Here is a 25,647-nt window from a genome sequence, read left to right on the forward strand (position 1 = left end):
CTCGGGGCGCTCCGCTGCCAGCCCGGCCACCATCTTACATTGGGGAGACTGCCCCGGACGCCGCCCCCACCGCGCCTGCGCGCACCGCCGGGGGCGGGGCCCGAGCAGCAGGCCGAGGCGCGCGTGCAGCCGAGGAAGGTGCCCGCGAGGCGTGATGGGACTTGTAGTCCGGCAGGGCAGGAAGCGGAGGCGGCGAGAGGCACTGCTGGGTGCCGGGGGGTGCGCTGGGTGATCGTGAGTGTTCCTGGCTTGGCTTCTTTGAGGCTGGGGGAGGGCAGGTTTGCACTCCCGGGGCTCCGGGCTTTCAGGCTAAGTCTAGACAGGTAACAAGCCTGAGGCTGAAGCAGTTCAGTCTTTTCAGGTTAGTCTAAACTACATCGATTGAACAGATAAGTAAGTGAACAGACGTTCAAGGCTAGCCTGCCCAGCCTGCAAGGAACGGTTTGCAGGGGAAGCATAGGGTTGCCAGCTGTCTGACTGAAGCTATTCTGGGAAATTTCTTTCAGCCAACATGAGGTAATGTCATTAACTGTAGTTTTCAACCCCTTGGCAATATCAATCTCCCAAATTGCTTTCAGTAGTCACATGGAAATCGATGCCGACTCTGCAAGACTCCGGGCCAGTCCAGGAGGGTTGGTAACCCTAGGGAAATTCAAAGCATTCTGGAATGCTGGGGGACTGTGAGTTAACTTGAATCTGGTGGGGCTCTGGAGCAGAAGTTTAATAAACAAATTTAACTTAAATCAGTTAAGTCTGATACTGCATCCATCCAGGTTTATCTTAAATGGGTTTCAGCCATTTTGAAAGTGGTTTATGTGCACTGAACTTCTGTTGTGTTACAGATTTAACTGGTTTCTGATCACTTACACTGGTTTCTGTGTGATTTCTGACCCTAGCCTCAGTGATGCCCCTGCAGCTGCATCTTTGGCTTGAGCCTCCTTCCCAGCTCCCCCCATCCACTAGGCACCCTTCAGCCTTGCCCCACTCTATTTGCCCCCGTTGGGCTCTGGGCTGCCCTGCCTCACCCTCTTGTAAGTTGTCACAAGCTGGGGTTGTCCCACCCCAGAGCTTGGTGCACGTTTGCAACGCCAAGCAGGGCATTTCTGTGACCCTTCTGCCCTAAAGAGTCAGTGCCCTGTTTTCTTAGGATCATAGAAAATTAGGGTGGGAAGAGAGCTTGGCAGGTCATCTAGTCCAGCATTTTCCAACCAATGTGCCGCAACACTGGTGTGCCATCAGGCATGTCCAGGTGTGCCGCAGCATTTTGGGCTGGAGCCACGCCCCCTGGTAGCTGGAGCCACGCCCCCACCTGCTGCTGCCGTGGACACAGACAGTGGGCGTGGCTCCAGCCCAAAATGCTATCCGGCTGGCTGCATGCCACCCCCTACTGGCCAATGTTCAGCTGGCCAAGCACCCCCCGCCCCCTGCTCCACGTCCAGTGTGCCGCAGTGCTTTTTTATTTAGGTAAGTGTGCCATGGGGTGAAAAAGGTTGGGAAACACTGATCCAGTCCAACCCCTTGCTCAAAGCAGGGCCATACCCAGCTAGATCATTCCAGCCAGGGCTTTGTCGAGTTGGGCCTTAAAAACCTCCAAGGATGAAGAGTCCATCACTTCTCTAGGTAACCTGTTCCACTGCTTCACCACCCTCCTAGTGAGAAAGTTTTTCCTAATATCCAACTGAAACCTCCCTTGCTACAACTTGAGATCATAGATTTCATAGACATTAAGGGCTGGAAAGGACCTCACGAAATCATCCAGTCCAGCCCCCCCTGCCATAAGCAGGAAGTCTGCTGGAGTCAAATGATCCTAGCAAGATATGCATCCAAATGCCTTTTAAATGAGTCCAGAGTAGGTGCTTGCACCACCTCTGGGGTGAGTGTGTTCCAGACCCTGGACACTTGGACTGTAAAGAAGTTTTTCCTTGTGTCCAGTCTAAATTGGCCTTCCAGAAGTGTGTGGCTGTTAGACCTAGTTATCCCTTGGGGAGCCCTGGTGAACATCTGTTCTCCCAGATCTTGGTACACCCCCTTTATATACTTATAGGCTGCCACCAATTCCCCACTAAACCTTCTCTTCTCCAGGCTGAGGAGTCCCATGTCTCTAGAAGGATCGTGGGTTAGGCTACATGGGGGGCAAGGAGAAAGGGATTTGGTGGTAGGGGTCTGCTACAGACCCCCACATCAAGGGGAAGAAAGAGATTCGGGGCTCCTGAGGCAAATCTCGGAGACCATAAAAGCTAAAGAGGCTGTAGTCATGGGGGACCTAAACTACCCGGACATCTGCTGGGAGTCACAGACAGCAAAGTCCTACCACTCACGCAGGTTTCTAACCTGTGTACAGGACCTCCACCTGACTCAGGAGGTACACGGTCCCACTAGGGGGAATGCCATACTGGATCTGGTATTGGCAACGGGAGATGACATGGTAGCGGACCTCCAGATCGGTAGCCATCTGGGGGACAGTGATCACCTAATAATAGAATTCACCATAAGACGGCGAGTGGGTAAGGTAACTAGTAGGGTGAAAGTGCTAGACTTTAGGAAAGCTCATTTCAATGAACTCAGGCGATTAGTCAAGGACGCACTGCAGAGTAGGAGATTTGAAGAGATGGAAGCCCAAGAAGGGTGGCTGTGCCTTAAGGAAACGATCCTTCGGGCACAATGCAAGATGATCCCCGAGCGAGGCAAAAGAGGGAAAGGGGCCAGGAGGCCTCCCTGGCTGACCAGAGAAATCCAGAGCAGCCTAAGGGACAAAAGGGGAGCACATAAAAAGTGGAAACAGGGAGAGATCACCAAAGATGAATATACCTCCTCTGCTCGTGCTTGTAGGGAGGCAGTTAGACGGGCCAAAGCTACCATGGAGCTGAGGATGGCAACCCAAGTAAAAGACAACAAGAAATTGTTTTTTAGATATATAGGGAGTAAAAGGAAGGCCCAGGGAGGAATAGGACCCCTGCTAAATGGGCAGAAACAATTGGTGACAGACAGGGGGGACAAGGCTGAACTCCTCAATGAGTTCTTTGCCTCAGTGTTCCTAAGTGAGGGGCACGACAAGTCTCTCGCTGGGGTTGTAGAGAGGCAGCAGCAAGGCGCCAGACTTCCATGCGTAGACCCTGAAATGGTGCAGAGTCATTTGGAAGAACTGGATGCCTTTAAGTCGGCAGGCCCGGATGAGCTCCATCCAAGGGTGCTGAAGGCACTGGCCAACATCACTGCAGAGCCACCGGCGGGAATATTTGAAAGCTCGTGGTGCACGGGCCAAGTCCCGGAGGACTGGAAAAGGGCCAACGTGGTCCCCATTTTCAAAAAGGGGAGGAAGGAGGACCCGGGCAACTATAGACCTGTCAGTCTCACCTCCATCCTTGGCAAAGTCTTTCTAAAAATTATCAAGGCTCACATTTGTGTGTGCCCGGCAGGACAAATTATGCTGAGGGGAAATCAGCACGGGTTCGTGGCAGGCAGATCGTGCCTGACCAATTTAGTTTCTTTTTATGACCAGGTTACGAAACGCCTGGACACAGGAGGAGGGGTGGATGTCGTATACTTAGACTTCAGGAAGGCCTTCTATACGGTATCCCACCCCATACTGGCGAACAAGTTAAGAGGCTGTGACTTGGATGACTACACAGTCCGGTGGGTGGCGAATTGGCTGGAGGGTCACACCCAGAGAGTTGTGGTGGATGGGTCGGTTTCGACCTGGAAGGGTGTGGGCAGTGGGGTCCCGCAGGGCTCGGTCCTTGGACCGATACTCTTTAATGTCTTCATCAGTGACTTGGACGAGGGAGTGAAATGTATTCTGTCCAAGTTTGCAGATGACACAAAGCTATGGGGAGATGTGGACATGCCGGAGGGCAGGGAACAGCTGCAAGCAGACCTGGACAAGTTGGACAAGTGGGCAGAAAACAACAGAATGCAGTTCAACAAGGAGAAATGCAAAGTGCTGCACCTAGGGAGGAAGAATGTCCAGCACACCTACAGCCTAGGGAATGACCTGCTGGGTGGCACGGAAGTGGAAAGGGATCTTGGAGTCCTAGTGGACTCCAAGATGAACATGAGTCGGCAGTGTGACGAAGCCATCAAAAAAGCCAATGGCACTTTATCGTGCATCAGCAGATGCATGATGAATAGGTCCAAGGTGGTGATACTTCCCCTCTATCGGGCGCTGGTCAGACCGCAGTTGGAGTACTGCATGCAATTCTGGGCACCGCAATTCAAGAGGGATGCGGATAACCTGGAGAGAGTCCAGAGAAGGGCCACTCGTATGGTTAAGGGCCTGCAGACCAAGCCCTACGAGGAGAGACTAGAGAAACTGGACCTTTTCAGCCTCCTCAAGAGAAGGTTGAGAGGCGACCTTGTGGCTGCCTATAAGTTCATCATGGGGGCACAGAAGGGAATTGGTGACTATTTATTCACCAAGGCGCCCCTGGGGGTTACAAGAAATAATGTCCACAAGCTAGCAGAGAGCAGATTTAGATTGGACATTAGGAAGAACTTCTTCACAGTTCGAGTGGCCAGGGTCTGGAACGGGCTCCCAAGGGAGGTGGTGCTCTCCCCTACCCTGGGGGTCTTCAAGAGGAGGTTAGATGAGCATCTAGCTGGGGTCATCTAGACCCAGCACTCTTTCCTGCTTATGCAGGGGGTCGGACTCGATGATCTATTGAGGCCCCTTCCAACCCTAACATCTATGAATCTATGAATCTATGTCCTTCAGCCTCTCCTCGTAAGGCTTGCTTTCTTGTCCTTTGATCATGTGGATGGCTATCCTTTGGACTCTTTCGAGCTTATCCACATCCCTCCTGAAATGGGGAGCCCAAAACTGGATGCAGTACTCCAGCTGCAGCCTCACTAAGGCCCAGTACAGCGGGAGGATGACATCTCTGGTTTTGCTTGAGATGCATTGGTGGATGCTTGCCAGAGTTTGGTTTGCTTTGCCAGCTACGGCATCACATTGGTGGCTCATGTTCATCTTGTGGTCAATCAAGACCCTCAAGTTTCTTTCGGTCATGGTGCTAGTGAGCGTAGCACTGCTGAGCCTGTAAGTATGATGCTGTTTTTTCCTCCCAAGGTGGATCACCCTGCACTTCTCTACATTAAATGCCATCAGGTTTTGGTCCACCCACCTTGTGAGCCTGTCCAGGTCGGCCTGTATCCCCAGCTTGTTCACTGGTGTGAACCCCATAGTTTAGTATCATCTGCAAATGTTGCCAGTCCACATCTGATGCCCAAATCCAGATCACTTATGAAGATGCTGAAGGGTACTGGCCAGAGTACTGAGCCCTGAGGGACACCACTGGTTACTTTGCACCAAGTTGATTTGCTCCCATCAACTAATACTCTTTGAGCCTGACTCTGAAGTCAGTTCCCCAGCCATCGGACCGTGAGATGGTTGAGGCCACAGTTCTCCAGTTCAGCCATAAGGACATCATGGGAGACCAGGTCAAAGGCCTTCTTGAAATTCAGATGTATGACATCAACCTCATTTCCATAGTCCAGGAAATGCATCACCTGGTTATATAAGGAGACAAGGTTGGTCAGGCAGGATGTTCCAGCAACAAAGTCATGTTGGCTGGAGCTCAGAAAGTTGCCTTCTGTTAGCCTGCTGCTGATGGAACCCTTGATAATTTTCTCCAGGATCTTTCCAGGGATGGATGTCAGACTGATTGGTCTGTAATTCCCTGGGTCTTGCTTCCTTCCTTTCTTGAAGATTGGGACCACATTGGCTCTTTTCCAGTCATCTGGTACCTCTCCTGAGCATGAGTTCTCAAATATCTTTGCCATAGGGCATGCTATGTTGTCCACTAGCTCCTTCAAGACTCTTGGGTGCATTCTGTTTGGGCCCACAGATTTGTAGATGTCGAGCCTCTTGAGGTGTTCCCTTACTTGATCTACGTCAATTGTGGGCCCATCTCCTTCCCCCTGGATGCTTTGCATTCTGTCTGACAGAGTGACCTCTTTGGATGGGTCATGCAAAGTAATCATTTAGGAGATTGGCCTTTTCCTGAGTCATTGCTCCTTGTTCTGTCATTTAAGTGACTGGCCTTTTCCTGAGTCACTGCTCCTTGTTCTGTCATTGCAAGAGATCATTGCTCCTTGTTCTGTCATCTGTCACCACTAAGAACAGTTCAGCTCCATCTTCTTTGGAACCCGCCTTCAGGTAGTTAAAAGCTGCTATCAAGTCCCCTTTCCGTCTTTCCCTAGCTTCTTCTCCTAGCTCCTTACAAAGTGGCATTGATTTATAATCTGGGCTTTTGCCTAACACTTTTCCTAGCTCAAAGCCAGTTCTTCCTAACCCTGAGAGGCTTCACAAGCCAGCCCAACTTTACAAAAACCCATGGATCAAACCCATGGCAAGAAGCAGCTTCTAGTAAGGAACACATTCCACAATCTCCTTGTTGGGGCTTAGTCCCACTACCACTGACTTCTGGCTAAGCAGGGAATTGTTATTCAAACATCCCAAGGTATGGGTTTAATAAATTTCCAGGCTGTGCTATTTTATGAGGGAACAGAGTGGCTGTTCCCATTGGAAGGCTGTTCCCTTGCCTAATTCCCAGGGTGCTGGACCCTGTGGCAGTATCCTGTTTAGGCTGTTGAATACACAAGATGTCTTCTGAGGGTTTTATATGCCCTGTATACAAACCATGAATGAATGACTCAGTGCAGGGTGCTCCAGGGCTGCACGCTGCATGTCAGCACCCCTCCCCACCCCCCATTTCTCTCCGTGGGTTCAAAATATTTTTGCAAGAAAAACACATTAAACTTTTTTTGTGGGAAGAGGCAGATCCAGGGGGTAGAGCCACTAGTGCGTAGTTTTCATAGTTTATCGGGTTTTTTTAGGGGCTGGAAGGGACCTTATGGATCATCAGGTCCAGCCCCCCTGCACCTGGGCAGGAAAGACCACTGGGGTCAGATGACCCCAGCAAGATGGGCATCAAGACGTTTTTTGAAGATCGCCAGGGTGGGCTCCTCTGGAGAGGAGCCTGTTCCAAACCCTCGGTACTCAACTTGTAAAGAAGTTTTTTCTTATGTCTAGCCTGAAGCAATCTTCAGTCAGCTTGTGCCCATTATTTCTAGTCCTCCCCAGAGGTCCTTGGTGAATAGTTGCTCCCCCAGGCCCTGATGTACTCCCCTGTACTCCCCTGATATACTTATAGGCTGCCACCAAGTCCCCTCTAAGTCTGCTCTTTTCCAGGCTGAACAGTCCCAAGCCTTTCAGCCTCTCCTTATATGACTGCACTCACTCCCCTTTGACTCCCACTCCACCCAAAGCTTAAAGCTAAAAGCCTGGCAATGGCAGCAGCATTTCTAGTTAGGCAGCAGTGAGAGCCTCAATTGAATTCACAGCTTATTAACATCTAGATGATTTCCTCTACACTTTTCATTCCACAGGTGTTAGCGACCCTTTTTCCTTTTGAATGGCCTTGATGTTACACCAATCATGTTGGCCTTTCTTCTGCAATTCTTCTGTGTTAGCTTCTCCTAGTAATGTATCTCCTATTTCACAGCCCCGCAGACTGTTTTTAACTCAGTCCAATAAAGTTATATTTATTTTTGCTTTGATCTTAAACTGAATAGTATAGCCTTAGCCCCCTAGCCTATTAGTGAAGTATCTACTTTCTTTTTTTCCCTGGACAAAAATGTGTTGTGTTATATGGGATGATGCATTACACAATCTGCACCCCCTTTTCAAAATCCTAGATCCACCCATGCCCCACTATACCATGTTTCCAGTGCCTCTGCCTCCTGCTGCACCATGTGCCCAGGCTCGCCCTAAGCCTCCCAGCCACAGGCTCTCCCAGTGCATTGCACCTCTCAGATACCCTGGGCTGCAGCCTCCCCAAGCGCTCTAGGCTGCACTGTGCTGCACCACCCCCTGGGGCAGGGAAGGGGAAGTCAGAAGGAAAGGGAGCCTGCCTGGAGACCCTCCTTGGTCACTTCTGCGGCTGCCACCAAGTAATGGAGGGAGTGGTGGCTAGGAGGGAGCCCACCCCTCCAGGGCCACATGCAGCCTGTTGGACAGCCCTGGCTTAGTGAATAGTCACCGACTGAAGGGTTTTGTTCTTTATGTGTGATCTGTCCCAAACACTGCAAGAGTTCTTCTAGGGCTGGGAACTTCATGCTCCCTGCCCCACTCTACCTTCTGCTTAAGTGGCAGCTGCCATCCTGCATGGCTTCACATCCTCAGTATCTGACTAAAAGCACTTCCTTTTCTGCTGAGCCTCTTGTGTATACAGACCTGCCTCTCATATAGGAACACTCACTTATATAGTGATGCCCCTCTGCTAAGCAGTAGCAGTTCTTTAGGGCCCTGTGGGTCATTTTCCCAGTAGGAATAGAAATCAGTGACACGGAGTTGTCTTCTCTTTGTGTAATTTGTTTCATTAGAAAATGTACAGAAGCCTTGTCTTCTTGAACAGTAAGAACCTGCATGCAATACCCACTTCCTGGGGGAAAAAATCCCTTGTGTAAGGCATCTCCACCCTGTGTCCAAAAGCAGCTATCTTGCATCTCTGACTCTCTTCAGGGTATCACACCAATCTTACTATTTTACAGTCTACTTTGCCTTCCACTCAGTGCTTGGGTTTTTCAAAGCCATTTGCTAGGGCCATGTGGTGTGGGAAGGTGAACCTACTGATCTTCCCTTTTGCATAGCTGCTGTACAGCACAAAGGAACCTTAGAACTTTGTCTGCCAGACAGGTTAAATCTCACTTCTCTATGTCGTACACAGCTCTCTAGGTACAGTTACTTCACAGCACTCTTAGCTCTTTCAGTAGGCTGTCTCACCCTGAGTATTTATACTCTGAATGTGCCAATCATCATCACCTTTTGCCATGACAATATACCAGTATGTGGAATGATTTACATGCTTGGACACTGACTGGTTGAAAATTAAGTTCATAAAAACAAAAGGCAAAGCTCTACCTAAGTCTAGTTGGTCCATCAGACTGGTGTGGTGAAGGCTTGCCAGTTTCTGTAGGTAATGGTACAAGAAACTGATGTTGATAGTATTACAGCTGGCCTCCTTTGACTTCTTGAGCTAAACAATGCAATATCTATTTACAGCTCAGTGGACTGGTGCTATACTTCAGCTCAAGTCTGGAGTGAGACTTAAACTCAGACCAGATCTAAAGCAAGCCACCTTAACCAGTCTGATATCAGACTGTGCTCTTACAGTTTGTTCTACACCTAATGTTTGTATCTGTGTAACTATTTACATTACGTGTCTGATTTTTTGAGGTTTTTTACAAAATATTTGGTATGATCCCTACTATGTGCACAGTTCCACTGATATAAGTGTTTTCCACTTGTATAATGTATTCTGTTTGCAACATGGTGACAAAACTGTGCTGGTACAAACACTCTTACCAGTAAGAGTATAATTGCATCCATTATAGGAGGGCTGCATACTTATCTAGTTAAAATGGTAAAACTTTTGAGTATAGACAGGACCTTAAAGCTGAATCAAATAAAAGTTACTTTTAATTAACAATTCCAATATATATACAGGACAAACCCATTTTTTAAAACTATTGGGTCAGCATCTGTGTTTTTATGCCTACATAAACACACACATGTGTGTGTGAAATGTATTAATTGAGCTCAAATACAAGTTTATAGAAATGCATACATTTTCCATAAATTGAAGTTTTGCACTCTTTTTTCTGTTAAATGTAAATGGTTTCCAGGAAATGGCAGTTGCAAGTGCTTTTTAGAAAAATAACTACTGTCTGTTGATAAACACATTAACTGATAATATTGCCAATTTTCCTTTAAAGAAAATATTTAAACAGTATAATAAGAATTGGATATAAACTTTTTTATATTATAAGACGTTATTATAAGAATTGGATATTAAATAGCTGCAAATGATGGGTCACAGTAAAGATTATTTTTTAGATATATTATGTGTTTATTGTATTTTGTAAGTATTGGTGTAACACACTTATTCAGTATTTGGGAAACGTAAGACTCAAAAGTTAGATTCTCTTAACTCTTGATTTCCTTGCTTTAAAGTGGTCAGGTTTTGTAATAGTTGTGATAGGTAATTACTATATTGCAATCTTTAGTCACCAGATCTAGTTTTAGAAAGGTATGATTGCTCATTTCCCTTTGATAAGGCAGATAACTAAGCAGAATTGTTCCTGCACATTTACATGGGAAAGATTTGTTCTTAATAACTAATTGAGAGTAACTATAGTAAAAGAGTGCATCCATGCCATTTACTTACATAGCTTAATCTACTTCTCTTGTAAATCATTGTACACACATTGCTCTGGTCTTCTTCAAAACAGCCTCATGGCAGTCTGGGCAGATACTCTGTAGTGCAACGTTCAACAATATGATCTATGAACAAAAATGTGATGTGATGTGCCCACTAGAACCTAATGAAATTCTGTATTTTTGTGGTAAAACTAAACAATTCTCATAATTTTTCCACTGGTTTGGTATTACTGGGGCTGTTCTTATGGAAGTATATGCAACTAGGGAGAGGGTAGGTCTTAAAGATTAGCAATGCACTAGTGGTTATCAATAGATTTGCACAGTTGGGAATCTTAAATTCAACTGTGGCCATTGATTGGGACTCATATCCTTTGCCTTTCACAATAGGCCTCAGAGTTCATCAGCTGAAAGGAGTATTTTTCCAGGTTGCTATAAGGTGAGGTTGATCTCTGAAAAGTTTACCATATTCATGTATGTTGGTCTAGAAAGGTGCATTATACAAGGATTTTTAGTAACTCAGCCATGTTTACTTACAATGAATAAGACCTTTTGCTCCTTAAATCATTAGGGACATTAATGGATTCATAATGGTGTTGTGAATGGGGTGCAAGAGAAAGGAATTGTTTGTCTATGTACTGCTTCTGTTGGATGATAGTACAGTATGTATCTGGAAGACTGAAGGAAAGGTGGAGATGCTTCAAGAAAAGGCTCTGTGGCTATAAGCTCCCTTTGTATGATGAATGCTCTCTGAGTTTTACATAGCATGTGTGAGAAGCTACAAAAAGAGGGACTTTCTGGATGCTATGAATGGTTCAGAGAAGGCGCCTCTACAAATTGTCTCATCTGCTCAGAGAAATAGGGTCTGAAATGTATCGAGAGTCAAGGGGTAGTGGTTGAAATGAATGTATTATAATTGAAGAAATGAAAAAATGTGTTTGTGTAAACAGTACACTGGGAACCAATGTTATTGCAGAGCAAGCTGAACCTCAATGACATTTCTCAGCCAAGTTTTTCCATACTAAAAATCTTAATTGGTTCAAGGTAATACTGCAAAATGAAAGTCAGTGGGACCGTGGTAGAACATGTATAAAACACAGAGTACAAACATTTCCATACTGAGACGTTCATAAATGTGTGCAGGTATGTCAGTGGAAATTATTCTTCTTGTCCTGAAGAGGGTGAAATAATATGAAATGGGCCTAATTTCTGGGGTACTAAAAATGGTGTGTTCTCCACAGGGTGCAGGACATGTTCTCCATAGGGTGCATGTCACAAACATAGCATCCCAATGTTCTCTGGCTAAGTTGTTTGTTTCTTATTCCCAATAGTCTTTCCTGTATGTCCTATTCTATGTCCAAGCCACACTCTCCTGCACCTAGGTCAGCAGTTCTGAACCTTTTTCAGTCAACGTACCCCTTGGTCTCAGAGTGAGACTTCATGTACCCCCTTTCAATGGGAAATTAATTTTTTAGGCCCTTCGACCTGTGTTAGACGATGTATGAAATATATCTCAGGTACCCTCTGATGAGGCTTCATGTACCCGTACCCCCAGTTCAGAACCGCTAACCTAGGTGCTTTTTTGAAAGCATCTACATTTTTGTAGCAGGAATTCTTCCCTCCATTTTTTTGCCTTTTGGGCCCTTTACTAATGTGCACTCACAAGGTCAGAGAACATTTCTTTCTTCAGTATTTTTTGGCTTCACTTAGAGATTTTTTTAAATGGTTAGCAGCTCCTGCTGATCATGACTGTTATGTTTCCGGTTCCAGAGAAACAATTAAAGTAGTTATTGTCTTCATACTGATCAATCTCCATGCCAACAATGCTAAAAGTTTTCTTTTTTCTTAATTTTGCAATATCATCCTCCCTCTGCTCTTTGCAATTTAGGGTTTACTTGGAGGTTGAAAGGCATTTCCTCTCTTGCCTCACCTTCATAGGACCCAATACTAGTACTAAGTTAGGTCTAGGTGTGGGATGCCCAGCTTAGAGGAGGGCGGGGAGTGGTAGGGTGTAAGTTAGTAATTGTGCATGTGCTTCTGCAGGATCTGCTTATGTTAGAAGATGTTACTGTGAAGCACATCCGCAAGAGGCAGAGGAGGGCTGTGTTCAAAAAAAGCACCGGGCAAGGCAGAAAGATATGCAGTGCTGCTGTTGACCAGGAAGGTACTTCCACACTAAGGGAGATATCACCCATGTAGGCAGTCCTGAGAAAGTTGCATTGCCTTACAATGTGCACGTCACAACAGAACACTAATTTTGCCTAAGGTTTTCCTGTAATGCCCAAGAACCAGCACAAAATTCACTAACAAAAGAAACAGGCTTTTGCAGCAATTGTTTTAAACCCAAGGGTTTTTTGCAAGTGAAGGGGCTGATTAAAAATAACTCTGAATACTTTATAATCTCTCTGCATTTTGAAATGTTTAAATTTGTCTGTTTACCTCATAAAAAGGAAAGGTAGCTAAAAACTATGAGACAAAGCATTTTTCCAGTGCTTTTTCTCTTTTTCCATGTGCTGCTGCAATTAATACACCAACCATTCAAAATGTATAATGTTTAACCCTTGTGGTATTGGCACCCTGAGTGGTGTGTATAGGCATAGGGGGGTTGCAGCTGATATAGCGGAATAATCAAACAGCGTGAGAAAGGGGTAGGATACAGAATATTTGGGCGGTGTTTGTGGGAGACCATTTTGTGCATTCTGACCCAAGCATGTGGAAAGAGACTTACATTTCACATCTATCCAAAATGGAAGGTCTTAGCCGGTATATGGAAAAAAGTTGTTTAATTTTTGCATACAGCTGTATTATAAGATAGAATATAATATTTATTAGCAAGGCTCCTCTTCACAGCATTTTTAAGTTTACTGTCTGCCTGGGTTCTGGAGGGCACCTCCAGCATATGGGTCTCTGGCTCTGAATTTGATGTGCTACAGAAATCTTGGTTTTCAAAAGAAGTCTCCCTGTGTTTGGGGCATAGGGTCACTTGGTTGCCTTTAATACCTCTTTGCATGAGTGACTGGTGCCTCCTGAATCTGAGGGGGCACCCGCAGAAGCCGCTGACCCTGTCATGGGGGGTAACAGCTTTAACAACAGCATCAGTGTCGGCCATCGGGGGGGACACTGGCCCCATCGGGGGGGCACGTGCACCGCCATTCACCCCCTACCAGTCGCCTGTGCCTCTTTGGTGCCCTTCAAGGTCCCCATGGTGCGGGGCAGGGGAGTGGAGACTCAGTAGAAACATGTAAACTAACATCAGAGCGAGGGGGAAGGCAGGTAATTAGGTTGATCCAGGAAGAAGCAGTGAAATATGGGATAACAGTTGGAGGACTATCAGTAGCTGAATAGTTAATCCAAGATACAGTAACTTCTCCTGCCTTCACAGAAATGTGATTCTTAAAAAAAATAATAAAATAACAAAAAAACCCTCATTCCTGAATAGTTATTTCACTTCCATTGTGGATTAATCAATGCAGAGTAAGAAGCCAAATAATTTTAAGAATAGAGCTTTTGCATAAATGCAAGAGAGCTCATCTTGAAAAAATGTATTCCACAAAATAGTTATTTCACAAAATCTTTTGCATATATGCAAGGTTTAAAAAGAATGTTTATTATTGTTTTTAGTAAGGCCTGAACAGCTTTTCGAAATATCCCATATATTATGAGAACAATGCATTATGGATTATTATTATTTTATAAGTTAATTGCATTATTTATTATTATATTAAACAACATTTATTTTTCTCCATTGCTCCTATGTTGGCATCCAGCAACGTTTAATGCTTCCGCCAGATCTCAGATTTGTTGGCATTCTTATAAAAATGCCTCAGACATAAGGGGCTGGCTTATGCTGAAGCTAAAAAGCACATGCCTTGAGAAAATGCAAGGCTTTACCCAATGTGTTGATTCCATGGCCACTGTGTAAACAGAAGGCTTTAGTTAAAGAGAATTTCCATTAACTCTAGCCTCATCAGGGCTTGTAGTCTCTTGCAGGTGTGATGTGGTCACACCTGTAGAGAAGGCCTAACATTACAGTCACTAAGAGGCAGTGGGGCCACATGCGTTAACAAATACATTGAACCAGCCAAACTGCAATTTGCAGTGTTCCAAGCATAATTTTCCCTTTGCCAGAGAAATGTTAGAAATGTAATTTTAGGCTTTATAAATACTGATGAGAGACAGACAGTCTGATGTTAGACTGGATAGCTAAAATAAACGATTAAGCAGAAAGCCAAAGCCTTTGTTAATTAGAAATATGAGGCCGTTCATATAGACCTGGATTAACCATATCACAATCAAGACAAATTGGAGATCCTAGAGTAAAAAGAACAGGCTGGCTAATAGATACAGCTTTAATTGGGACTCCACGTGGCATAAATGTGGTGTGGTACAAAGAAATCGGTGCTTTCTATTCTGATAGAGAACATTTTCTCTCTTTTACAATCTGTGTCTGACATGTTGACAGACCGAAGGCTGTACTATGTGCCTTTTTGGCTCTGTGTTCTCTCTCCATTCCAAGATCCCTCGAGTGCCATTTGGCATTACAGGGGCAGATTGAGTGCCACTGAAGGCATTGGCAGGGCATATGTCCAGAGGGGAACAGATGTCAGCCTGGTACCATGACCACAATGGATTTAAAGGTGCTTCATTCACCTTTTATCTGGGGGGAAGTTTTTGGAATAAGGGTTCAATGCAGAATCTAATGGAGTATTTTATTAAAATATGTTTTTCTCTCCAGAATGTTTAAGCAATTGCAAAGTTAGTCATAAAGCCTAACCTGCTATCGATCTGAAATGTTGAATAGATCTAATTGATGTTGCCCCTAGTAAAAGTAGAGGGTACTCCTAGTTTTACTCCTTGTAAAAAAGAACAAAATATCCCTGGTTCTTTGCCTTAAATACCTGATTTTAAATTGTACTAGGTTATTTCACAACAACAAGGCCATATTTTTTTCTACAGTGTGGAACTTGGTGAAGTAATTTTGATATCTTTATTTGTCATTGTTTTATTTTGATTCTGTTTTCTTTCCCTTATTCTCCTTGTAGGGTTATCATCTCTTAAAAACAAAGTGAAATTTCATATGGAAATCTTCCACACAATTGTGACATCAATACCTCCACAGATGCTCTTATCTCAGGTATTTGTTAGTTTCCAAAGCCCAATTTGCACAGAACTTAGAAAACTATCTGGGTTTCTTTGCATTAAATGATCAGATTCTTTAAAGTTGTACAAATGCCTTCATCATTAGCAAACAAATGTAATATATTTAGTACAATTTAGATAAGCCTTTTTTCAATATTGCTGCCTAAATTTGTATATATAAGCCCATATTTTGGAGGCCTAAACCAAAGTGATGTTATTTTCAAAAGAGCTGAGCACCTGAAGCTTCCACTGAAGTCAATGAGAATTCAGCACCTTTGAAAGTCAGGCATTTTGTGTGGGTTCCCTACTGGAGATTTATGATTTATGTATGTTAGGAATCCACAAGAGAAAATTCTGGCTATATCTAAACATGAATACACACACACACACATCATATGTATATAAAATGTAATCTGCAAATATCTAGTCATAACTTGCCAGAGGTACTTAGTGCATGTTTGTATATTCAGATACATTTTTTAAAAAAGACTGCAAATGAAACACATGCAGTTTAGCTGAATGTTAGTTAATTGTTAGGGGTCTACTCAGTTCATAATTTTACGGATTTTGCAGAAACCATGAAATCCAGGATTGTCTGTGAAATCAACTTAAAAAAAAACCTTAATAAAAATAAAATGCTGGCTCTGCAGTGGGAGCCAGCAGTCCTCACTGCTGCAGCCCAGCCTTGCAGCCCACCCAGAGAAAGGGAGGGGAAGGTGTTGGCTGGCAGGGTGGCATGAAAGGCAGTAGTCAAGATGGTGGCTGCCCCCTCATCCCTTCTCCCCCAGCCAGGGCCTGTCCACTAGTCAACACCAAGGCTTGGTGAAGGGCAGCCAGCAGACAAGATGGCAATCGTCCCCTCATTCTTTCTCCTCCACTGGGCCCTCCCTGCCAATCAGCACCGAAGGGCAGGGTTGGCAGAGCACATCTGGGAAGTATCCACAAGATATGCTCTTTATGCCGTGACCAACCTTCAAAAATTTAGTCTCACCATGGTTTAAGTAGATCCCTAGTAATTGTATTATCTGCTGAGATGGTGGAAGACAGAATTTACCATGTAGCAAAATATACACAAGGTCGTATGTACCAGTAGTTTCTGATATAGGTGAACTACAGGTTGCCGGTTCTCCTCTCCTCCAGAAGAAGCCAGGTCACATGAGTATCACTCAAAAGTATGATGGAAAAAGGAGACCAAGATTATATGAGAAGGCTGCTAGCTAGATGCTTCCCACGCTGGTTCAGAAAGATCTCTGGAAGTCTACTTCGTCCTGCAGAAATCAAGAGTGTGGAAGATGGTTGGCTGACAGTAACTGTTTCTCCGCTCCCTCTCTTTGGATATAGGTTTCTCAGTAGATGCTTTTCCTTCTTCACCTCATCCTTCCTCCCCCACTGGGCCCTCTCTGCCAATCAGCACTGAAGGGCAAGGTTGGCAGAGCACACCTTTAAAGTATCCACAAGATATACTTTCTTTATGATAAAACCTGTTTCAAAGTCATGGAAATTAATGGAACACCATGGCTGTGTCTTCATTAGGGCCACTGACAGACATTCATTTAAAGGCACAATGGAATCTAATCCCCTGTCACAACAATCACATCTTCTGCTATGCCAGGCAGTTTTCTGACATCCCTGGTCCATGGGGAGATGTTCCTTGATCCCAGGGTCCCTGGGTGCTGGGGTTATCAGAAAAGCAGGTGTATTGTTGGCCTGCAGACACAATTTTTAAAGGTCCTAGGACCCATGAATCCCAGGATCAAAACCTCTCCCTGAACACAGGTCTGGGTTACACATGTATTTTTCTCCCATGCACAGGGACCCTGGGATAAGGGAGAGGTTCCAGAATGCCAGGACCTATAAAATTTGTGGGTGCAGCCTAGCTGCTCTTTTGTTTTTTGAAGGTCTGACATGCAGTGAGCCCAAGATCTGGGGGAAGAGGGGGCACTTCCTGATGTCAGGCTCATGCCACACCTCCATTTGTTTCCAGGGATTGAGGACGGCAAGGTCCAGGAACCAGTTCTGCCCCCAGCCCTATTGGGTAGAGGACAGCTGCATCCCAGATTCTGGGGCTGTCCCATGCCAGATCCCAACACTCAGCTGAGCATCAGGATCTATCATGGATCAGACCTAGCCTCTGTTCATGTTAAGGTGTGATACAAATGAGCCACAAAGATGTTACATAATATACATAGAATTAATTTGTGGTTTATTTACTCAGTTATCATGCAATACATTGACTTGAATGTGACACATCTTAAGTGTAACATCTTCCAAGGGTCTTGGACAAAGGTTCTTAATGCACGTTATTTAACCAATGGTCACTAACATGAGGGGAAATCCTAATGGAGCTCATGTAGTTTACCATGAGTTGACAGGTCCAGGTGAAAACCAAGCTCTGCCTTAGAATTTACTTAAACCTGCTAAACATGTGAAAACAATAACCTATTTTGTCTTCATTCAGATTTTACCCCAGTTACTTGCCTCCTACTAAGAAAACACCCATTTCTGGATTGTTTTTGGTTTGTTTTTTTTTTGGGGGGGGGGGATGTTACTCAAGACATACCTGCTTTGATTTCTATTGATTTTGGAAGGTCTTAACCCATTTTTTCTACCTACACAACCCTTTTTTTCCAACTATTATTACACAATAATAACAACCACTGATACCAAATAAAAGGAAACTGTTTAGATAATTGTTTAAATTTGGGTTTCCACATAGAAGATTTGTTTAGTACTCCAATATTACTGAGTCAGGGGTAACATAAAGATATAGGTAAATAGCTACATGGGGGGGTTTTTGGAGGTACAACTATTTTTTACAAAAAAAAAGTTACAGAACACAAGTACAGGACCCAGCTTTTGATGAGTCACAATGTATAAATAAAACTGCTGAGAGTGTAACAGCAATTCTGTTGTGCTGGTGCATGACAGTGAAAAAGATGGCTTAATTAGGATTTATTATGCATTGGTTTATGATTGTTGAGGTAACTGAGCAGCCAAATTTAAAGAAAAAATGTGCTAATATTTTATGGGTAATTTATTTCTTTAGCAAAACTCAGCTATGATACTGCTCTTAGTTTTAGAGGGAACTTTGCCCATCAAAGGCTGAGGCACAGAGAAAACAAGTAAATTGGTAATGACTCCATGGCTCTTAGAGCTTGATTCTCTACTGACTACATCTTGCACATACATGTCCACCATTCTGATTTAGCAGCATTTTACATCCTCTTTGTACAACTATGAAGTGACTCCACAAGTCACAAGTGAAGCAATAGATCCCTTGGATGAAATGTTCTAAGAGGTGCATCACATAACTTGTAGTCCAGAAGTGGAGTGTGGGTAGAAGAGAGGGGCACTAAAGTGGTTTTATGTTACATTTGCACACTCCTGGTATAAGGCTCTTCTAGGGGTTGGAATGCCACTCTTTGCCCTCCCCCATAATTTACAAAGCCCTGTTTAAGTTATGACAGCCTTCCCAAACTGTTCTATGAGCAGCCATACTGCTCATAATGTTCATGGTTAGTATATGCAGTCCCTGACACCCCAAAGTCTTTTGAGGGAGCCCTCAAAAAACAACCTATGGTTGTTCTCCTCAGTCTTTGCACCAAGGGAATTCTCCTCTACCCTGATTCCCTGTGTTTTTGATCACCTTTATCCTGCTTCTGGCCTGTTTCCCTCATGTAAATGGTCTGAAGGATAGGTGAGGATCCCATGCTTTACATGAGATAGTGAACCTATGGGGTCAAAATGAGGATAGTTTTTGGCAGTAGATTTTAACTAACCCAATTAAAGTTTTAAGACTTAATATTAAAACAAAATGTAAAGAAAAACATTTCCTTGTCTAAATGATAGAAACATCATGAATGAAACTGAGGCACAAAAACAAGAACTTTGCCCCCAGTTGAAAACATAGACAAGATAAGCAACTATTTTAAATGAAAATGAGCCATGACAATTGTATTAGGAAACAATAATGCAACACAGAAGGCTAATGACCGCACAGTAGTAGGCTGAAAGCAAAGCTGTAAAAAAGGTGTGACACACAGAAGTGCTTTTAAGAGACTGAACTTTACTTCCTGGCTCCAGTCATCAGACATGGCTTAAGGTTACAAAGAAGATTAGTACCCCTGTCATATTGCAATGGTTGGTAGTAACTGACTCCAGTAGTGACTGTTAAAAAAGTTATGAATGATGTATTCTTTACCGCAGTGTTTAATGGGGAGGCAGGTGCTTATAAAGAAGGGACACTGCCAGGGGAAAAGAAAGCATAGTAAAGAGGGAAAGTGCTCAAACCTGTCTGAGGAGACTCTTCCCCATGCAACACAGAGTGAAGCATTTTTAAAACCGAACAGCAAAGATTGGGTTTTGGGGAGGAACATGATCTTCATAAACTGTTCATAGAGTGAAAGCATTGGAGAATCTCCAGGATAGGAGTCACAGCACTGTCAATGTATGAATTATTGATGTTTTGATTAGGCAGACAAACCGAAACACAACTTTAAAAAAGAGTTTAAGATTAAACCACACTGAAGAAAAGCAAAAGAAATGACTGGCGACATTCCCAATCTGTAAGGGGCCCTTAACAATGGTTTGGCCTGCAGTAAACTTCACAGGAGCTGATTGATCCTGCCTTTTTACACGGTAGCTTGGGGGTTGGAGAACTCACCCAGGTTGTTAAAGACCTGTGTATTTGGCAAATTCAGGTTGAATTTGCAGTAGGTTCAGAAGCCACATTTTCCAGCAAATTTTCCAGTTGCCAAACCCATAAAACAAAAAGAAACAAACCCAAATCATCCAGCTGGAGTAAACACAATACACCGTAATTCAAATAAGAGCATTTAAAGTTTCTGTTACAAATAAGGACAAACCATCCATGAAGGGTCCTGGCAGCGCAATGCCCCTTTATTGCTCCTTGTTTTGGAGCAAGACTAAAGCATATCTTGTCCCATGAGTCAGTATCTCAAGATTCTCCTGACTCAGGGTGGGCAAATCCCAAGCTGACAGAGAGTTGCTGCAAAAAGATCTCACCAATCTAAGTGAGTAGGCAAAAAAATGGCAGATGAACTTCATTGCTGATGAGTGCAAGGTAATGCACCTGGGGGAAAAATAATCTCAATTATATGTACACAGTGCTGTGTTCTGAACTAGCGCATTGCTCCAAAACATCAAATGATACTGAGAATGTGATGCACAAAAAGTATGTGAAGTTATGTAATGAATAAGGCAGTGAAGTCAGCCACACATTCTAAGGACCTAGATCAATCAGTCCAGGCAGATCATGATTGTCATCTGTAAGGAGGTAGCAAAAGGTTTATGATCATCTTAAATTTACTGAGATCACATTCACAATCTTCATCTGGCACAGTATTAAAAGAGTGGTGTGACCTCTGTGCCAAACAGCTTACAGTTAAGGTGGATAAATATTTTATATGAATTTACTTTACCTATGGATCTCTTTTTCTAAAAGGAATGTTTATTTGTAAAATGTGTATGGATCATTATCTTTAGTATTACATACCAAAACAGTCTTTTGAATATGTTTTACTATCTTTTATGCTTCTGCTAAAGCTAACCTTCAATGTTATTATTATTATATATATTATGGGCTGGCCCACAATTTTTTGGGACCCCCTGCAAGATATAGTTATGGGGCCCCCTGATGCAAAGAAGTCGCGGTGGTGACCCGGGGGGCGGTAGCAAATGCCCAGACATGAAGCTGGCAGTGGCGGCGGCAATGCAGAGTGGTGGCAGCAACACAGAGTGGTGGCAACTGGCCACCCCCACTTGCTACGGCACAGGTTCCACAGGATAGGATGGGCTGGCCCTGCGTAGATTTGAACTGCAGGGAAACTTTGAAGTCTCGATAAGGGATTGGCACTCACTGGGTGCATCTACACTTGCAATTAATTCGAAGCAATAAACTCTGGGGCAGTTCGAACCACAGTAAACTACTCCCAGGTGCAGCATCTACATGCGCACCCAGGACAGCAGCAATTTGAGCTGGGGTGGAGCAGCTTACACTCAGGTCTGCTCCTGCCCTGCTGACAGAGGGCACGGAGGGTCAGCCCAGGCCTCCAGGTGGTGGCGTTGGGTAGCAGAGGGGCTGGCTGGAGCATGAGGGTGCTAAAAGTGCAGAGCTGTGTGACTAGGTGGCAGGCAACAATCTGGCTCCCTGCTGCGTGGACTGACCAGGCACAATTTATGCCCGAGGTCAGTGTCGACATGTGCATTTAATAACAGTTAATTACTCTACTGTAAGATAGTACTGTCGGGGATAGTATTATATTATGGCAGTATTAATTAGTTTATTGTGGCCTAATACCATTGCACATGTTGATGGTGATGCTTTTACCGTACAGCTAATTAGTCCACTCCACAGTGAAGTACATGTGTAGATGTGGCCATTATGCTTAGCACTCTACAGAGGCATAAAATTAACATTAAAACTTAGCTTCCTTGGACTAGCCTGTTTTAGAAAAGGAAAGTTCTCCACTGGTAGGAAAGGTCAGGAGCATGTATTTTTGACCATCTAGTCAACATAATTGGGAGAAAATTTGAGTCATAAATGCCAAGCAGGTCAGACACATGCAAGTAGAAAAAAAGATTTCCCTTTTTTCAGCAATCAAACAACTGAGTGAGCATGACCTATAAAGTTCAGCCTTTGTCACCCAAGCACATCATCAGGGATCCAGGTTTTCCATTTCCCTCAGAAAAATGGGAAAACTGCCAATTTCCCCTTTTACCAGAGAAAAAAACAAGTATTTTTAATTTTAACAGAGAAATGTGGATTTTGCATTTTCTCAAAGAGCTCTTTGCAAGCTGGCAGAGTTCCAGCCTGCAAGGGGCTGGGGGGAGCAGGAGGAGGAGGGTCAGGCAGGGGGTGCAGTGTGCATGTGCACACTCATACATGGACATGGCCCCCAGGAAGCCTGGAGAGCAGCTCCCGCAGATTAAGTTTAGCAGAGGGGTGAGTGGGAAAAGGGGATTGAAGCCCCCATAAGGAGGAAGAGAGTGAGTTGGGCAGGGCTGGGGCTGCTGCCTGCCTGGCGATATGTGGGGCTTGAGGCCTGGAGCTGGAATGTGCAGCTGCCAGGCCCCAGCAGGGAATGGGATGGGGTGTGCATAGCTCATCTGGGAGGGGGGCAGGGGGAGGGCAGCTCCCCACCACCGTGCATACTCCCAGGGGACGGGAGAGCCTGTTGCCCCCAGATCTGTGCACAGGGCAGGGCCAGGTATGGGTGTGGGCTGCCCGCTGAAGGCTCGGGGTGCCCACCCTGCTGCCCTTCCCTGGGGCCTCTGTGGCATAGCAAGTAGGACCCAGTGTAGCAGGGCAGAGTGTGGCCAGGCGGGGAAACTCCTTGCTGCTGAGAAGCCAACACTGCCCTAGTGAGGTGTCCCTTGCCCACCCGCAGCAGTAAGGGGCACAAGCCTGCGCCACTGCCTCTGCTGCTGCTGGGCACACAGGAGAAACCTTGCCAGAGCAGTGTGGGGCTCACAGAGGCAAGGAGCTTCCCCAACCAGCCCTGCTCTGCCCTGCTGTGCTGGGGGAGTAAGGGGCACCGGCAGCACCAGGGGACAGTGGGTGAGGAATGAGGGACACTAGCGGTGGGGGGCAGGGGCTGTGGTTGGGGGAGTGAGGGGCACTGGCAGGGCCCAGGACACTGTGGGGATGAATGAGGGGCCTGGACCTGTGTTCTGTGAGCTAAGGTATCGGGGGGAACTCTGATTTTCCATGATAAAAAATCCAAAATCAAATACCAAAATGTATAGTTATTTAGAATTTATTTTACCATAGCTATTGAGGCACTAGTAGGCTTCCAAATTGTTTTAAAATTGTGAATATATCAATAAAACATTGTGTTCAATTGATATCTATATATATAGTGGTATTTCATTTTAATAATGGATTTAGGGATTTTTATCAGAAAATTTGTGATTATTTTTTATCAGAGAAAATGAGGATCCCTGCACATCACATACCTTGAAGCTCTTAACATCCAAGGCATTGCCTCACCAGGACTTATTCAGCATGTGCCCCAAGTCCCATTAAATGGGAGTATCTGATGTTGCTTCCTGCTATCTGTGCTGTGAAAAGATATACCCAACAAGCAAAGAGAAAACTGTAAGAGATATGCAGCTTCTGATGAAATGGTTAGTGACCCAAAATGGACTCGACCGATGAATGGAGGTACCCTGTTTAGAGGCTGGATTCACTGTCTGCATCCTTTGAATTCAGGCAGCAAAGTATGAACAAAGACACATGCGGTCCATAGGCAGCTCCAGGAAAACAAAAATGGTTGTGGTCTTCTCTGTAGGAAAGCTGCTAGGTGCTAAACGCAAAGCTGTTACTACTTTATCTTACAGTTTCCTGAATTTACATTTTTTCTGCTACTTGTTCAAGTAATATTTTCTTTCATTTTCTATTCTTGAGCTTCAGGGTAAGGATCATTATAGTAATTGATTAATAATATGGAACAACAGGTGTGCATACCACTTTTCAGACAAGAAATGGTAGGTCCTTATATCACTGACAGTTTTACTCTGACTACACACGGAACTCAAAAAGCATGTAACAGACAACAAAATAGCATACTATTGTAATTGGTGAAGAATATAAAATATGGCTCCATCCTAAAAAGTGTCAGAAATGGCACTGTTGGGTTTCATACTTACTGAATCTTACTGATTCTCATAGCAAATGGCTTAGTTTTGAAGTATTAAATTGCCATCTTTGGAAACTCACCCCAGACACTGACAATTAAGCTATTTTTTTCTTATAAGCTGTATCATCACTAATTACAGAGGTTCTTATGACCATAGAAATACTTGCATGACCTAATGACCTTTGGTTTATGCTCTCACCCCCAATGGTTCATATGGAGTCACACTTATTTCACCAAAATCGTAACCTGAAAATAGTGCCCAAGTATAAGTGTGGGACATAATTTGTTCTGCAGAATCTACATAACTGTTGCAAGATGATATGGAAAAAGAATCCAGATAGTATATCAGAACCCAGGCTGAGTTAAAATAAATGTCTACTATCTGCAGATTTGATATTGGAATCACTGAATAGAATAAACATCAGTAATAATGATGCAGCAACATTATTGTTATTGATACCAAATGTCATCGCTTTACTTCTGTACTGCCACTTCACCCCCTCTTTGTATATTTTGTCCACCTATTACTTCTCATGATGTGCTAAGATTGTAACTTCTTTGGAGCAAGGACTCTCTTTTTATGTGTAATAGTGTCTAGCACCATGGGGCCTTTTTCCTGACTTGAGCCTCTGGGCAGTACTACAAAACAAATTACTTATACAGTAAACTCTGTTTAAATGCATAGTTTCAGGATTGAAAAAAAGGCTCTGCAATTATCCAGAGTCTACATATACCAAAACTCAGAGTAAGCAATGCTCATTAACCATGGGAAAAATATGAGCTAAGCTTGCCACACCTTTTTTGCAGAGTGCCTTATGCTTCTGACAGTAGCCTTGAAATTGGCAGCCCCTAGTCAATTCAGGGCTGCTTAAACAGCTTTGCAGGTTCTAGGTTCCTAGTGAGTTTAAGGGATCATTTAGTGAAACTTGGGGTACATACAGAGACTTAGGCAGGTTAGGGGGAGGTTAGATTGAGTTAAAAATGGCCACCTGATCTAAAGTAAGTCTAAATAGGTGGGGACTAGTGGGGAGGGAGGACTTGGGGAAATCAGGGGAGGGGAATCAGGCTTTGGGAGGAATCGGGGGGCAGGGCATGGTATTCACAGGGGGGATTGTGGGGGGCAAGTGGGGTCTTCAGGGGGGATTGGGGGTGTCACAACCCAAGGGTGTGATTTTGTTTGTGTGCGCTTTGGCACTGCTAAATTATTTCCCGCCACTAGGAGCTTTCTTTGCAGGGTGCATTTCTTAGTTGCAAAGAGAAATGCACGGTGCAAAGGAGTTCCTGCCATTCGCATGCAACTTTGTGTCCCACTATTGGCCAGTTCTAAATTATTCCCACGTGGCGGCTAGCGATTGGCTTGCTAGCCGTATAAGAGGCTTGAGCGGTTTCCGCCCAAGTTGGAGGACTCCACAACCATCTGGAGGAGGAGGACTTCACGTTTCGCGAAGAACTCTAAGTGCTGCGGAGCCTAACAGACCCAGTGCGTACCTTAAGAAGGCTATAGGGGTCTGATCAACCTCTGGCCTCTCCCCATCGCCGAGCGCGATCCCTCGACGAACCCCTTCCCTGCGTGCAAGTTCCACGGAGCCTAGCAAACTTCGTGTGAGTGTATCCAGAGCTCTTTCTCCGAGT

At 44.5% G+C, this 25,647-nt stretch overlaps 1 long non-coding RNA gene across 3 annotated transcripts; it reads left to right on the top strand.

Moving 5' to 3' along the window:
• The first annotated feature begins 110 nt into the window (after window positions 1-110).
• LOC106738609 (uncharacterized) lies at window positions 111-24,400 on the top strand. Of its 3 annotated transcripts, none has more exons than XR_002088196.2 (3): window positions 111-234; window positions 15,259-15,350; window positions 23,303-24,400. It is a non-coding gene; the product is annotated as an uncharacterized LOC106738609 (long non-coding RNA). The 3 variants fall into 3 exon arrangements; XR_002088195.2 differs by lacking the exon at window positions 111-234 and adding an exon at window positions 241-516; XR_001371709.3 differs by lacking the exon at window positions 111-234 and adding an exon at window positions 10,600-10,655.
• Window positions 24,401-25,647: the final 1,247 nt, after the last annotated feature.

Source organism: Alligator mississippiensis, chromosome 4 (genome assembly GCF_030867095.1).
Source record: "Alligator mississippiensis isolate rAllMis1 chromosome 4, rAllMis1, whole genome shotgun sequence".
NCBI lineage: Eukaryota > Metazoa > Chordata > Crocodylia > Alligatoridae > Alligator > Alligator mississippiensis.